This window comes from Choloepus didactylus, chromosome 8, assembly GCF_015220235.1.
Source record: "Choloepus didactylus isolate mChoDid1 chromosome 8, mChoDid1.pri, whole genome shotgun sequence".
Classification (NCBI taxonomy): Eukaryota; Metazoa; Chordata; class Mammalia; order Pilosa; family Megalonychidae; genus Choloepus; species Choloepus didactylus.
In genome coordinates, this window is record NC_051314.1 from 20,507,228 (window position 1) to 20,522,662 (window position 15,435).

The 15,435-nt window shown below is 46.4% G+C and overlaps 1 protein-coding gene across 2 annotated transcripts in view; it reads left to right on the plus strand.

The window, feature by feature from the left end:
- SYN3 (synapsin III) overlaps window positions 1-15,435 on the plus strand; it is a 467,769-nt gene that overhangs the window by 7,425 nt on the left and 444,909 nt on the right. The gene's annotated exons all lie outside the window — the stretch shown is intronic.

Sequence of the window (15,435 nt, forward strand, 5' to 3'; positions counted from 1 at the left end):
GAATAAGAAAAAGCCTTCATTTACGAACTCTGGGATGATTTAAATTTAGTTATTATCACCTCCAGACCCCTTTGCAGTGACAAAGGATTGGAGTAAGGCTCACTGAACACCTACTATGTTCTTGGCACCGTGGCTGGTGTCAGAGACATGGAGGGGCTATGAGCAAGCAGAGTTATTTGATCTGGTCAGTTTCCTTGAGGGGCTTTCAGGATGCAAGCTGTGTTTCATTAAGGGTCTAGCTCACAGACCCGCTGTCTTTCCCAGTGGGTGGGCTAAGACCCTGAGCCTTTCCTTCTAGGTGTGGCTGGCCCCTAATTTATACCACTGTTAGAATTCTTGCCACATGATGTGTGGTCTTTGTCTGCGTCTTCCCAAATAAGCTGCCTATTTCCAGAGCACAGCTCCCAAATGATCAACTGAATTAATTTTGGAGGAGCTGCGTAATGGGGATGGGGTGTCAAAATCCTAGATGTTGACTCTTTTCTTGATCACTGTAACATTAAGAAAGTATCATCCTGATAGTAAGTTTCCAATAAGCCAATAATTATCATAGGACAGAGGGGTTATAATTGCAAAGCAAGCAGCAACCGGTGGAAGTTGAGGGGAGCAGATAGCAGATAAACAGAGGAGGAGTGTGCTGAGGGTGGAGGCTGTGCAGTGGGGGAGAGTCCACTTTTCACACCCCTGTCACTGAAGTCCATGGCACCTTCAAGGGATTTCTACCCTGGCAGGGAGTGGAATTTGGTAACTTCTAACTTCCCTCCTATATCTAAGGTTTCTGATTATGTATGAAGGAGTAAATGAGAGAAAGCCCAGGGACAGCAGAGCTGCATCTTATGCAGTCTTTAGGTTCCAAAGCCATAGTATGGAGTGAAAGTCAAAATTACCTTTGACAATATTTTAATTGCCAAAAAAATTGCATTATACACTGCTTTTGTGTATACATTCCTGAACAGTAATTACTATGCTATCTTGTGTACAAAACACTGAGTGAGCCTAAAAAGGAGTAGCAAAAAGAAAAGTCTATATGGAGTCGTCTGGGTCTTCATATCATTTCTGTCTTTAAGCTAATTGTCAAATTTTTAGCTGGAATGGGAGTGACGGGGGTTAAGAAATTCTCAGGTGTTCTTGCATACTTTCAGGATTTATGCTATTTGGTGTGGATATATAGCCCCTGACACCTTAAAACATGTTAACAGATGTGTTAGTGATAATGAAATTAAATGAGATAATATATGGAAACCCCCAGCCTAGGAACTGGCACAGAGGAGGTACTCTAGATGTGAGTTACTGGAAGGTAACTTTAGCAGACTTGTCATGCTGGTCTTTGAAAGTTGTAGAGAAGAAAGAACCTAGTCATCTCTGTTTGGGTTGGCATTTCCCATTTGGCTCCTCTGGATAATGCTCCCACTTACACCCTGGAATCCTGCTTTTCAAATCCAAAATGGAAAAAGAATGTCATTGGAAGCTCTAGAGACCTGAGTTCCAAACATCAGATATTACCTGCTGTTGTATGACACGGGGCATGTTACTTAACATCTCTATGTTTGGTTTTCTTACTTGTGAAAATGAGACCAGTAGAACCCACCGTGAGAGGTGGACGGGAGGATTAAATGAGAACCTATAGAGAGTGCTTGGAACATACAGAGTTGGTGTTCTATGAATGCTAATTTGTTCATTGTCTCTGAAAAGGTGTTGCAGAGAGGTGTTGTTTTTTCCCAACCTCACCTCACAACTCTTTGCTAATATTCATAGTACTTCTGGATAGCTTCCTGCAAACTCTCAGGAAACCTCATGCAGCCTTACTCTAAGAGTGCCCTGTGCTTGAAGTCTTGCCCCCTTCTGACTCATCCTTGTGCCAGTTACTTAATCAAGAAACAGGCAGCTGCCCTTAGAAGGGTATTGAATTTAATTAATTTATTAAAGCACCTATAGCTGAATAAAGTATTTTGAGCTGGGTCTGCTTTACTCTGGGGCTAAATGGGGTCATGCGATTTGTGGGGTGCTACCCCCAAAAAACCCAAACTTTACAACAAAGTATGGCTCCAAGTTCAAAGTCTCAGGAGTTTCATCACTGACTGTTCATCTCTTGGTTTTATTCATTCATCCATTCAACAAATATGTACAGAGTTCTTGTCCTGTACTAGCCATCTATCTAGGTATAGGGCATGGAGTATGAACAGTACAGTATGACAACCTACCCTCATGGCTCTTATGTTCCTGTGGGGAAGATGGAAACAAATACACCACATGACATTAGTCAGTGACGTAGTGCCATAAAAAAATGAAGCAGAATAAGGCACGGCAGGGTTGTCATAACAGCCAAGTTGGTTACAGAAGGTCTCTCTGAGGAGCTTATGTTTGAGCAGAGGACGTGCATGAAGTTTGGGAGTGTGTTTTGCAAATATCAGTGGAGAAGAGCTCCGGGCAGAGAGAAGAGCTGCTGAGCCTCAAGGTAGCTGGAGAGGCCTGGAAAGGGAGGGCTGGAGGAGAAGAGACTAGAAAGGTACCTGAGGTCACGTCCACTGGGGCCTTATGGGCTGTGGGAGAAGTTTGGATTCTATTCTAAGTTGGAGGTTTCGAGCAAGGAGGTTACATGGTTTGACTTGTGCTTTTAATTGATTTCATTTTTTAAATTATCACACAGTAAAATTGACTTTGTTTTGGTGTACCCTTCTATGGTTTTCAATACGCATTTAGATGTACATAACCACTACCACAATCAGGATAGAGAACAATTCCATCACCCAAAATATCCCTCCTGCTATCCCTTTATAGTCCCAACCTGCCCACCTCTAATACTTGGCAACCGCAGATCTATTCTTTATTCTTATAGCTTTGTCTTTTTGAGACGGTGATATAAATGGAATCATCCAGTATGTAACCTTCTGAGATTGGCTTTTTTCACTCAGCATAACAGATCCATCCATGCTTTTGTGTGCATTAATAGTTCATTCCTTTTTTATTGCTGGCTAGTATTCCACAGTTTGTCTATAAAGTCACCCTTTAAAGGATATGTGGGTTGTTTCCAGTTTTTGACAATTATAAATTGAGCTACTATAAACATTTGCCTTCAGGTTATGTGTGACACATATTTTCATTTCTCTAGTGTAAATATCCAGGAGTTGGGTTACTTGCATATGATAAGTTTACATTTAACTCTAAGAAACAGCCAAGCTATTTTTCGGAGTGGCTGTACCATTTTGCATTCCCTCCAGCAATACATGAGAGTTCCAGTTGCTCTGCATCCTTGTCAGCACTTGGTGTTGTCAGTATTTTTAATTTTAGTCATTCTAGTGATATAGAGGTCTCTCACTATAGTTTTAATTTGAATTTCTCTAATAGCTAATGATACAGAATATCTTTAGATGTGCATATTTGCCATCCTTATATCCCCTTTGGGGAAGTGTCTCTTCAGGTCTTTTATGTATTTTAATTGTTTTAGTTTTTCTTACTGTTGAGTTTTGAGTGTTCTTTTATATCTTCAGAATACCAGTCCTTTGTTAAACATATAATTCGCAAATATTTAACATGTTTTTAAAGACTAGTTCTTAATGTTGTGTGGTAAAGAAGCTATATGGGGCAAGGGTGGAAGCAGATAGATCAGGGACAGGCCATTGCAATAGTGCATGGGGAGAAATGAACTAATATTATTGGGATGTAGAGGTGAGAAGTGGTCAAAATCAAAAGCTCTTTAGAAGTTAGACACCTGGACCTGGTGATGGATTAGATGCTGAATGTGAAGGAAAAGAAGAGTCAAGGATGACTGCAAAACTAAGAAACTGTATAAAAGCTACACTGCCGGAGGCACTGAGAATTTAAATATAATAATACATGGCCTCTGTCCTCAGTGAGCTCACAGTCTGGTGGGGGGAGATTTACTGTGAGCAGTTCACCTGGATTACGACCAGGTGTGTGCTCTCAGAGGCTAACTATTGTGGGAGCGCAGGTGAAAGAGAAGTTAGTGTAACATTTGCAAGGACAGCTCTCTAGATAGCTGCTCTCAAACTGTAGCATGCATTAGAATCAGCTGGGAAGGGTGTTAAACATGCACCTTTTGGACCCCAACCCCGAAAGTCGGAAGTCTGTGATTAGCAAGTGTCCTAGTTTGCTAATGCTGGAGAATGCAAAACACCGGAGATGGATAGGCTTTTATAAAACGGGGGTTTATTTCACTACACAGTTACAGTCTTAAGGCCACAAAGCGTACAAGGTAACACCTCAGCAATCGGGTACCTTCACCGGAGGATGGCCAATGGCGTCCGGAAAACCTCTGCTAGTTAGGAAGGCAGCTGGCGTCTGCTCCAAAGCTCCGGCCTCAAAACGGCTTTCTCCCAGGACGTTCCTCTCTAGCAAGCTTGCTCCTCCTCAAAACATCACTCCCAGCTGCACTCGTTTCCTCTCTCTGAGTCAGCTCATTTATATAGCTCCACCGATCAAGGCCCACCCTGAATGGGCGGGGCCACACCTCCATGGGAACATCTTATCAAAATTATCACCGACAGCTGGGTGGGGCACACTCCAAGCAAATCCAACCAGCACCAAAACTTCTGCCCCACACAAGACCACAAAGATAATGGCATTTGGGGGACACAATACACTCAAACCGGCACAGCAAGCACCCCAAATTGTTCTATGCAGGTGGACCAAATTGTGAGAAACCCTTGGGGAATCTGGGACGATATCACAGAAAAGGTGATGTTTGGGATGGGATTTCAGAGTTTAGCAGTAATTCTGTCTTGGATAAAGTTAGGGAAAGGGCTGCCAGGCAGAGAGAAAAGCAGGAGCAAAGAGTTGAAGGAATGATAAAGAATGGCTAGCGCCTAAAATAAGTTTATTTTGGATGACGATGACGATTGTTGCCCAAAGTGTGTGTGTCTGTTTTCTGGGGTGGGGGTTACGTGACTTCCATGTGCTTAATGAGTCTTAAGTGCTTAATGAATCTAAAGTGATTGAAACAATTTATCAGCTCCTCCTGTTACTTACATGAGGCCATGGCCAGAGGTACCAGCAGCCCCAGGGCTAGGTATACAGAATTGCTGTTATGCTTTCAGAGTCTCTTGTGATGAAGCACCTTTGAGGAAAGCTGCTGCTGCACATATTGAGGGGGCGAGCTGTCAGGTGGGAGCTGGTAACCTCCCGAAATAGAAGAGGCAGCCTCTGCACTAGGGTAGCCAGGGCTTGGGGTGTGGGGCTGGCTCTTGACCTAGGGCTGGACCTCAAAACCAAGGATTTGGACTGAGCTTCTTACCTCTGACTGGACCAACAGTGGGCTGAGCTGGTGGGGGTGGCATGTGCAGATGTTTGTAGAGGGGTGCCCTGCACCCAGGACCACTTTGGGTTTTGAAGCTCACAGACCCTGCACCTCCTTCTCCCACATCATCTGCTTGCTCTCCGAGGATGCTGAAGCCACAGTTTCCTGTGACATAACAAGTAGTTTATACTCTGTGCCAAGTATAGTTCAAAGCTCCTGATGTGGATTAGCTCATTAAATTCTCACAGCAACCCTATGGATGAACTGGAATTATCTTTCCTATTTTATGATGAGTGTGATGATAATGACCGGCCCAAGGTCACAGAGCTAGGAATAAAAGAGCTGGGATATCACCCTATGGGATTTTAACTTCAGAGCCTGTACTTTTAACCACCATGCTCACTAACTCTGCAGAGTATGTCCTAGCATCTTCCAGAAGGAGGAGAAATAGCAGTAGTAGCAGCTAGCACACATATAAAGTTACTACAGTCCAGTCACTGCTTTATGTGTTATTTTTAGCATTATTCCATGTAGGGAATATTTTAATAACAAAGTTTTGTGTTAAAAAGATTTTTCTTTTTTTATTTTAATCTTTGGGTTAAAACTTTCTATTGTTACTCTTCCTTGTCTGGTTAATAACAATATACTATATCTTTTGTGAGGTTTGCAAGGACAACATAAAGTACTATAGTACTATGACACCCTTAAGGGTTGTTTTATATGTGAGATTGTTTGCCCTTATACTAAATGGCCCTGGATTCTATCTATCGTGCCCCCACCTTCCACTGCTTCAAGTAGCCGGTGTACTTTCCTCCGGCACAATTCTTTCTGACACATCGGTTTGGATGAAGACAGGGAAGGCAAATGATCAAATGTACATGTATTGTTTCCTGAGGAAGAATCAATAGGCTTTGACTAAAGGGCTTCTCTCCTTTATATAAGGTTCAGACAGAGGTGCTGTCAACTTGGGCCTGGGCCCTTTTATGTTTTCTTGTTTCCAGGCTCTCAACTGTGTTGGATGGTTGTGTTTGCCTCCAGATAGTACCTGAGGAGTATCTGGGAGAGAGTTCTGAGCTTTCTTTGGCCAAGAGAAGGAGGGCATTCTGGGGAGGCCTCCCGAACGAGGTAATACCTAAGCTGAGTTTTGAAAAATGAATGGAGTTTTCGAGTCTAATGGGGTGGGAAGGGCTTAGAGGAGAATTAAGGAGCATGACCTTGCAGGAACGGCCCGTACAGAGGTCAGTAGCTCAGTGTTGGTGCCAGGACACCACGGTGAGAGATGAAGCTAGAGAGGAAGCTAAGGCAGATCTGGAAGGGTCTCCACTGCTGCAAGGAAGAGCTGGAACTTCCGGGATCAGCTGCGGTATTTAAGCAGGGGAGTGTTTTGGTCAGATTTGTGTTTTTAAAACAAATGTCCCTGACAGTCTATGATATGGAAATGGATTTGAAGGGGTAAAAATCGGATGCTGGGAGATTGGTAATGAGGCTGTTTCCATGGTCCAGGCAAGACATGATGCATGCCTTTTCTCCACTATGGGCTATGTGGAGGTGGGTTTGATATGATCCCTGTCTTCAAGAAGTTATAATCTGGGGACATCTAAGAAACATTGACAACACAAGAGGTGGGGTCACTCAGCTTTGTGATTCACAATCATCTTCTTGAGAGCCTACCATAAGCCAACCTGCTCTGTCGGTGCTGCCAATATGACAGTGAAAAAAATAAAAATCTCTGTCCTCATGGGGGTCACATTCAAATTGGGAGATGAGGGGCGGGGTGGCACAAACACAATAAGTTATAGTTGTAAAATAGAAAATATGTAAGATGGCAATGGGTATTTCAGAGAAAAATAAAGCAGGGAAGGGGAGAAGGAGTATTGGGAGAGGGTTGCAATTTTTCAAAAGGTGACATTTGAATAAGGTGTTAAAGGAGGTGAGGGAATATTATAATAAATATAGACCTATAAAGGCTAAAACGTCTGCCTGGAGGCTTGTGGTCTGGTATCTTTGAGCATGGGCTTTGGAGTTAGGTGGGCCTGAATTCGATTCCTGGCTTACCCCACACTGGCTGTACGACCTTCAACCCATTATCTCACCTCCTTAGCATGAAGCTCTCGTTACTCATAAAATGGGGTTGACAAGACACTCTTCTCCCAGGATTGCTGAGGGGCTCATGCTTAGCCAGAGCCTGCCACTGCGAGAGCTCCCTCATGGCCTGTAGGAATGAAGATGACGATCCTGAAGGGCAGCCACAGAGGCTTTATGGAGAAGGGACCCTGTAAAGCGAAGCCTGCAGGCTTTGAAGCAGGATTTCCTGGCCAGGCCTCCGCTCTGTGGCTGTGGGCTCACAGTCCCAGGGCCCTGCCTGGGTGGGGAGGCAGCTCGGGGCTTCCTCCTGCAGCTCAGGATTCCTTTCTCCAGTGGGTGATAGGGCGGTGCCTCGGCGAATCCTAGCACAGGTCAGGGCGGGGAGAACAGCTGAGTTCTAACCAGTCTCCTAGTCTACACTCCTAACTTCACTTTCCTATATAATAGGCTAGCAGTCTGCCTGTGCTCAGGTCATGGGGTCACTGGATCACTGGATCACTGGATTCCTCCCTCCACATCAGGCAGCCTCCTTAATGGAGGAGCAGCAGGGAGACTTGTGGGGCCAGATGCCATGTTCTGTGGCCCTAGAAGGTCTCAAAAATCCCCAAAGCTTGATTTCCTTGTATCCCGAGACAGATTCTGGCAAGTCCGGATCCTTTGGGAAAGGGTGTGAGTAGAGCTTTTTGTGATTTAAAATAATAATAATAATAAGTGGAGGTAAAAGGGAACCTTGGGAGGTTCAAAGACAAGTCCGGTTTTTCTTTAGCAGTTTGACCAGTGAGTGCAGCAGAAACAGGTGTTTTCTGCTGGGGCTGGAGGGGGCAGCTGCAGCAGCAGAAACCCCAAGCTGGGCTGTGAGAAATCCCCTTCTCATCTGCATGGGACAGTGCTGTGGGAGGAGCCAGCACAGCTGGGGATTTTTCTGGGAAACTGGATGCAGGGATGTGAAAGCTCAGCTTCCTTCTGGCACTTCCCTGTGCATGTCATCAACTTTAGGTCCCATGGTGCTTGGCCAGAAGGCACGTCACTGCTGCTTGACTACAGCCCAGCCCTGTCCCGAGCTCAGGAAGCGCCTTTGGGGGGGGAGCCGGGGAGTCTGGGAGGCTCCCTATTCTTTCAATCTGTTCATTTTTATTGTTTCATTCTCATTATTTTCTTTCTTTTTTCAATTTAATGATTTTATTCCTTCACTCCATTCTTTTCCTTCTTTTCTTCCTAATTTTCTTCTTTCTTTCCCTCTTTTCCGCTTTCATTTTCTTCCCTTCTTCCTTCTTTCCTTTTATTCACTCAATCATTTACTAATTCAGTATCAATCCGTCAAGAATTTTCTCAGGCCCTGCTAGGGCTGAGGGTACTGTGACACAGGCAACTCCTTGCCTGCCTCTGGGAGCTCAGTTGCTGTGGGAAGAGGGAAAGGAGAAACAGATTGTGGGGTCAGACCAGTCTCGTTAGATTCAGCTGCTTCCTTGCTGCGTTACTTTGGGCAAGTTACTTAACTTCTCTGAGCCTTCAGTGCTTCAGCTCTAAAATAAGAATAATAGAACCTTCGTCACAGGATTGCTAAGAGTACAGGAGATAGTGCAGGAAAAGAGTTTAGCCCAGTGCCTGGCAGGTAGCAAGAATGCAAAAAATGCTTTTGTTATTAACAGAGTCTGAGAATTATTGTTAGAAATCAGAATAAAGGAAAACAGAGGAATAAACCACCTTTTTGAGTCTGGTTTTGCCCTTAAAAGTGAGACTCAGAGATATATATATGGGTTCATCAGGTCTGAACCCCTCATTTTATGAGGGAAGAATTGGGGGAAGTTGAATGAATTGCACAGAGGGCTACTAATGGTATAGAGGTGAGGAGGGTGTGCAGGGTGGAGGTGAGTGGGTGCTGACAGTATGGGTGACGCGGTGCTGAGTGTGGAGGTGAGGGGAGCTGACAGTGTAGAGATGAGGGGGTGCAGACAGTGTGGAGGTGAGGGGTGCTGAGGGTGCGGAGGTGAGGGGGTGCTCATGGTGTGGAGGTGAGGGTTGCTGAGAGTGTGGAAATGAGAGGGTGCTGAGGTTGCGGAGGTGAGGGGTGCTGAGTGTGGAGGTGAGGGGTGCTGAGGGTGCGGAGGTGAGGGGGTGCTCACGGTGTGGAGGTGAGGGGTGCTGAGAGTGTGGAAATGAGAGGGTGCTGAGGTTGCGGAGGTGAGGGGTGCTGAGTGTGGAGGTGAGGGGCTCTGAGGGTGTGGAGGTGAGGTGTGCTGAGAGTGGAGGTATGGGGGTGCTGAGTATGGAGGTGAGGGGTACTGATGGTGCGGAGGTGAGGGGATTGTGAAGGTGAGGAGGTTGAGTTCAGGGGGCAGGTGAGGAGCTCAGACTCTGGAGCCAAACCATCTGGGCTGAAGCCTGACTCCACCACTGAATGGTAACTAGGCAAGTTACTCTACTTTTCTGTTCCTCAGTTTCCTCTGCATGTAAAGTGGGAATAATAACAGGGGGGATGATTGTGAGAATTTAGTACCTTGACAGGGCTTAAAACAATTGCAAGCACATAGGAAGCATTTTCTAAATGTTAGCTTTTATCATGATCATCATCATCATCATCGTAAGGTCACACAGCGAGCCAGAGTTGGCTGTGCCTCGCCTCCTTTAGCAGATGCTTGCACTCCAGCCTTACTCACCCTGTTCCTTTGCCTTAGCAGGGAAGCTGCCAGCTTCCCAAGCCTAGAAACCGGGAAAGTATCCCCTGGTTGCATATGGCCTGTGGTTCCCGGAACTTTCTGAGCCCATGCCCAGACTCGGAGTCTGCAAGGTGAAGGGGCAGCAGAGGCTGCCAGGGAACACTGCCTGGAAGGCTCCAGGTTATCTGGGAGTGCCCTCATGATGCTGGGTTCCAGGAGGGAGTAGAGGAGTCTGAGGCAGCAGGCACGGCCTCTCCTGAGCACAGGGGCCCACGTTCTCGCAGTGGTTGAAGGGCTGCATCTGGAGATGACCAGTCTGAACTGGTGGCAAGAGGTGGCTTTGCCACTTACCAGGTATGTACAAGTTGCTGAACCCCCTGAACCTCAGTTTCCTCATCTGTAAAATGGGATTAACAATAGTCCCTACTTCACAAAGTTGTTTGAGGGTTAATGAAACAATGCGTGTGTGCCAGTTTGGATAAATTATGTCCCCCCAAAAGCCATATTCTTTAATGCAATCTTGTGGGGACAGATTTATTAATCTTACTGATTAGGGTGTGACCTCTTGATTGAATTTCCATGAAGATTTGACCCTGCGCATAAAGGGTAGGTCTTGATTAGTTTACTGGAGTCTTTTAAAGGGAGCTCACACACAGAGCAGCTGAGAGAGGCCTCTGGAGAGACACTTGCTGACACTTTGAGATGCCAGCCTAGAATTTGCTGCAGAGAACCTAAGAGAGGACAAAATGGCCCAAGAGCAACTCAGAGAGACTTTTGGAGAGATGCTTGGGAGCTGACACTTAGAGATGCTTAGAGACGTTTGGAAATGCTAGCCTAGAGACATTCTGGAGAAAGCCATTTTGAAACCAGCACCCCAGAGCAAAGGATCAGTGGACACTACCATGTGCCGTCCCAGCTAACAGAGGTTTTCTGGACTCCATCAGTGGTTGTTTAGTGAAGGTATCCTCTTGTTGATGCCTAAGTTTGGACACTTTTATGGCCTTAGGACTGTAAACTTGTAACCAAATAAAATCCCTTTATAAAAAGCCAAACCAGTTCTGGTATTTTGCATAATGGCAGCCTTAGCAAACCGGAACAGCATGTAATTAGCTCAGTGCCTGAGTAAGCAGTTAGCACATGCAGCTATTATTATTTTATTATTTAAGAGAAAAGTGCTCCCTGTCTGGAGAGGGTGAAGTGAATGACTAGCAAGTATGAACTGATATCTTGAGAATCTTGTAATATAATTGGGATTACTTTGGAGGCATTACAAACACTGGCTGAAGGCTCCGGAGACCTGTGCCCTGGCCCTGGCCTTGATGCTAATTCACCAAGTGACCTTGGACGAGCCACTTCCTGGTCTGGGCCTAGTCCCCTCATCATGCAAACAGGGCAGGGGGAGCAGGTCTGAGTTGTTCCAGGGGCACCCCTCTTCCAGATCCATCCCCACCAGAATGCTGTGTTTCTGCTGGGGCAGGGCCATGCCCTCCTGGGGCCCCAGAGTCATTCAACAGATGCACCCCAAGTCCTGCTGTGGCTGGTCCTGTGTGAGGTGCTGGGACTGGAGGACCGAGCAAGGCAGGTGGGGTCTCAGCCATCATAGAGCACACCTGTTCACGGGGGGCTGGAAATAAAACCATTCCAGAGCCAGTACTACTCTAAAGAAAGTGCCTCAGGATCATGAAAGAGGCTTGCAGTTGGGGGGGTGGGATAACACTGAATGGAAGTGACATTGGAGATGGGACCTGAATGACAAGGACACAGCTTGGGAAGAGCATGAAAAGGTCATTTCAGGCAGAGGGGACAGCAAACAGGAATGCTCGAGGAAAGCAGAGGAGAGGGGTATCTGCTAGAGGAAGGAGGTTGGCTTGTTTGAGAAAAAGGAAGTCCAATTTAGATGTAGGAAATGAGTGAGGGGAGAAGAGGGCCCAATGCAGGCAATGGAAGGAGTTTTGAATTGTTTTAAAGGGGCAGTGGGAACCCATTGAAGGGTTAGAACTGGGGCAGCTGCTGTGTGAAATCTGGAGCATCCCCAGGGAAGCACCAAGACCAGAGAGGAGCTTCTGTGTTTGTCCACGTGAGAGATGGTGGTGGCTCAGACCACGGTGGTTACCATGGAATTGGAAGAAGTAGATGGAGTCAAATTCGGTAGAAGTAGATGGATTCACAAGCTGTTTTAGGAGATGAAACTTGTGGGAGGCGAGAGAAAGGCAGGAACCATGGAAGATCTCCACATTTCCAGCTTCAACAACTGAGTGGGTTTATTTACTGTGATGGGGAAGACGGGAAAAGAGCAGTTTGGGTTGGGGAAGATGGCAGGAGATCAGTTCTATTTTGGACATGGTAAGTGTAAGATGCCTATTAGCTGTGCCTTCTCTGATTGTCAGAGTGAACTTGCTAAATTACTCATTAGGGCAGCACCTGGCCGCCTGAAAGAGCGCCAGCCTGGCTGTCTACCCCCGCCAAGCTTAGGCAGGGGGCCCCGGGCAACTGCAGGCTGTGATTGAGGCAGCAATATTCACAGCCTTCAGCAGGGAAGTGTGTTCCCTCCCACCTTTTTCTCTCCCTGGCTCCCTCCTCTTTTTTCCTTCCCTTCCTCTCTCTCTCTTCTCTCCCTCCCTCTCTCTCTCTCTCTCTCTCCCTTCCCCCTACTCATTTTCTTCCTCCTTCCCCTCTCCTTCCTTCCGTCTCTCTCTCTCCCCTCCCGCCGCCTTCTCTCCCTGCCTCCCTCTTGCTTTCTCCGTCCCTCTCTCTCCCCTCCTTCCCTCCATTCCTCTCTCTGTGTCCTTCTCCCCCTCTCCCCTTCTCTCCCCTTCTCGACAGTTCAGGTGGCTTGTGTTTCCTCTCTTTTCAGTCCCTTCTTTGCTTCCTCAGGGCTGTTGCAGGCCTGAGTGAGCTTTCCAATAGGACCCCTTTGTCTCTAGGAAGGAGGATCTTTGTTTGGCTCACTGTGTTTTCTTATCTAGCAGAAGGCTATGGCCGTGTCTTCTTTCCAGTTCTTGGCAATGCACGCTTCTCTCCTTCACTCCAGGGCCTGGCTCTGCCTGCTGCCGTCTCCAACTCAACAGGGTGTGCACAGGGCACTCCAGGAACAAAGACAGTGTTTGTCCATACTGGGTAGGTGAGGAGTCGTCAGGGAAGCCTGAGTGAGGATGAGTCACAAGTAACCAGCTGAAGAAAGTAGGAAAGCGTAGGCAAGTGCGTGCCAGGTAGAGGGAACGGGGATGTGGGCCAGCTGTGTGGGGGCTGGTGAGCTCTGAGTAGCCCAGTATAACGTGAGCTAAGTTTAAGGCACCAAGAGGTCAGATTCCTGGATTATGGAGGCTCAAGGCACCAAGGCCTGATGGACAATCCGTAGGTCGTAGTCTTGGACAGACCTGGGGTTGAATCCTAGGAGCGCGGTGGCACCACCACCACTGCTGCCACTGCCACCACCAGTGCCACTACTACTGCTACCACTGCCACCACGACTACCATTACCACCACTATCACCACCATGGTTACCACCATCACCACCACTACCACTACTATTACCACTGCCACCATGACTATCATTACCATCACTACCACCACCACCACCACCACCACCACTATCATCATCATCATGGTTGTTGTTATACCTCCAAGTGGGCTGTTCTGGCCTCTAGTCCCTGCTCACTCAGTCTCTCCCCCCAGCAAGCATCATGGGTCATCCAGCCTGGAGACTGGAAATTACATGCTATAAATCTGGACCACAGTTTGCCCTGAAAAAGCCGTATGCTTTTTTGCTGAGCATCAGTGATTCAAATGCTTTGCTAGCCATGATGGCATTGGTGCTCTCAGCCTTCCCCTAAGCCTCTGGAAGTCCAGTACATCACTCTCTCTAAAGCTGGTACAAATGAGCATTCTACAGGTAACTCCCTGGTGGGGCAAAGAAAAGGAAGGATATGATAAGCATGAGAAAATCCTACGGCCATTCTGCTACTTGCTCCCTCCACCCCCGTGGAGTTTGATTTCCACTTGTGGTCTACGCTGATCTAAAACTGGGGTCAGAGTGCTGGAGAGGAAAGGGCGGCAGGGATCTGCCTTCCCTATATGCTCCTGTCCCTGCTTCTGATCTGGTCTACATCTTGGGGAGGCAACACAGGGCACTGATTAAAACAGGACCCAAGACCCAAACTTCCTGAGCTAGAATCCCAGCTCCACCCCTTAACCAGACACACAGTCTTGGGCAAGTTATGTGATCTCTGTCTCCTTCATTTTCCACATCTATAAAATGGAGATGAAGCTAATAATAGTTTATTATCTCATACACTATATCTCATACATCTAAAAATATATCTCAAAAAGTTGTTATGAGGATAAATGAGCTGATCTTAAATAAAACTCACTTCTCTTTATTCATAAAATGAGGTAGTTGAACTAGATCCTCTCCTAAGATTCTACTTCAAAACTTTAGGCACTGGGATATGTAGATACGAATGCTGCTTCTGCCACTGACCTGCTGTTCGATTGTGGGTAAATAATTAACTGCTTTGAGGCTTTCTTTTTATTTATTTAAAGGAAATGATATACTTCCATGTCCTAGGTGCTCAGTAATTGACAGAAATTTATTTTACATTAGTTAGAAATGGGATGGGAAGTGGGTTCCTATGTTGAGTAAGAAATAGGATCAACTCCCAAGTCCATTTCAGATTCAAAATTAGTCCCTGAAAGAGCAGCTTTGATTTAATGAAGAAGTGGAAGATAGAGAATCAAGAAAGAGGAAAAGGAGGATATTCTAGATTGATTTGTGTCCCCCCCAAAAGATGTGTTCAAATCCTAACTCCCTGTCCCATGAATGTGATCCTGTCTGGAAATAGGATCTTTGAAGATGTTATTAGTCAAGATGAGGCCAAACTTCCTTAGGGTGGGCCCTAATCCAGTAGGAGTGGTGTCCTTATAAGGATATGAAGTTTGGACATGGTCAAGAAGAGGCAGGAGAGAGAAGACAGCCATGTGATGGAGCCGAGATTGAATTATTTTATAAGCAACCATGGGAGCCCGACAGATTTAGAGGAAGTGGCTCTGCAGAAAGGAAGTGTGGCATCTACAGAATTCAGACTTCTGGAAGTTTCTAGAACTGTGAGACCATATATTTCTGTTGTTCTAAGCCACCTAACCTTTGGTGCTTTGTTAGGGCAGCCACAGCAAACTAAGACAGAGGAAGAAGGGAGGAAGTGATGAGGGAAGAAGAAAGGAAGGAAAGTACAGGTCCTCTTACCAAGAAGGAGCCTTGTTGGAAGTGCCCTTTGCAGATGGGATTTAAAAAAAAAAAAAAGATGGGGGTCAATGCTGAACAACTTGCATTTCCTGAGAGGCCCACATGCAAAACAGGGCACAGGGAACTCTGCTTAGGGAAAGATACCAGATACTGTGGCTGTCCTCAAGTTTCCCACCATTGCCTTCCCCTGCTGCCAG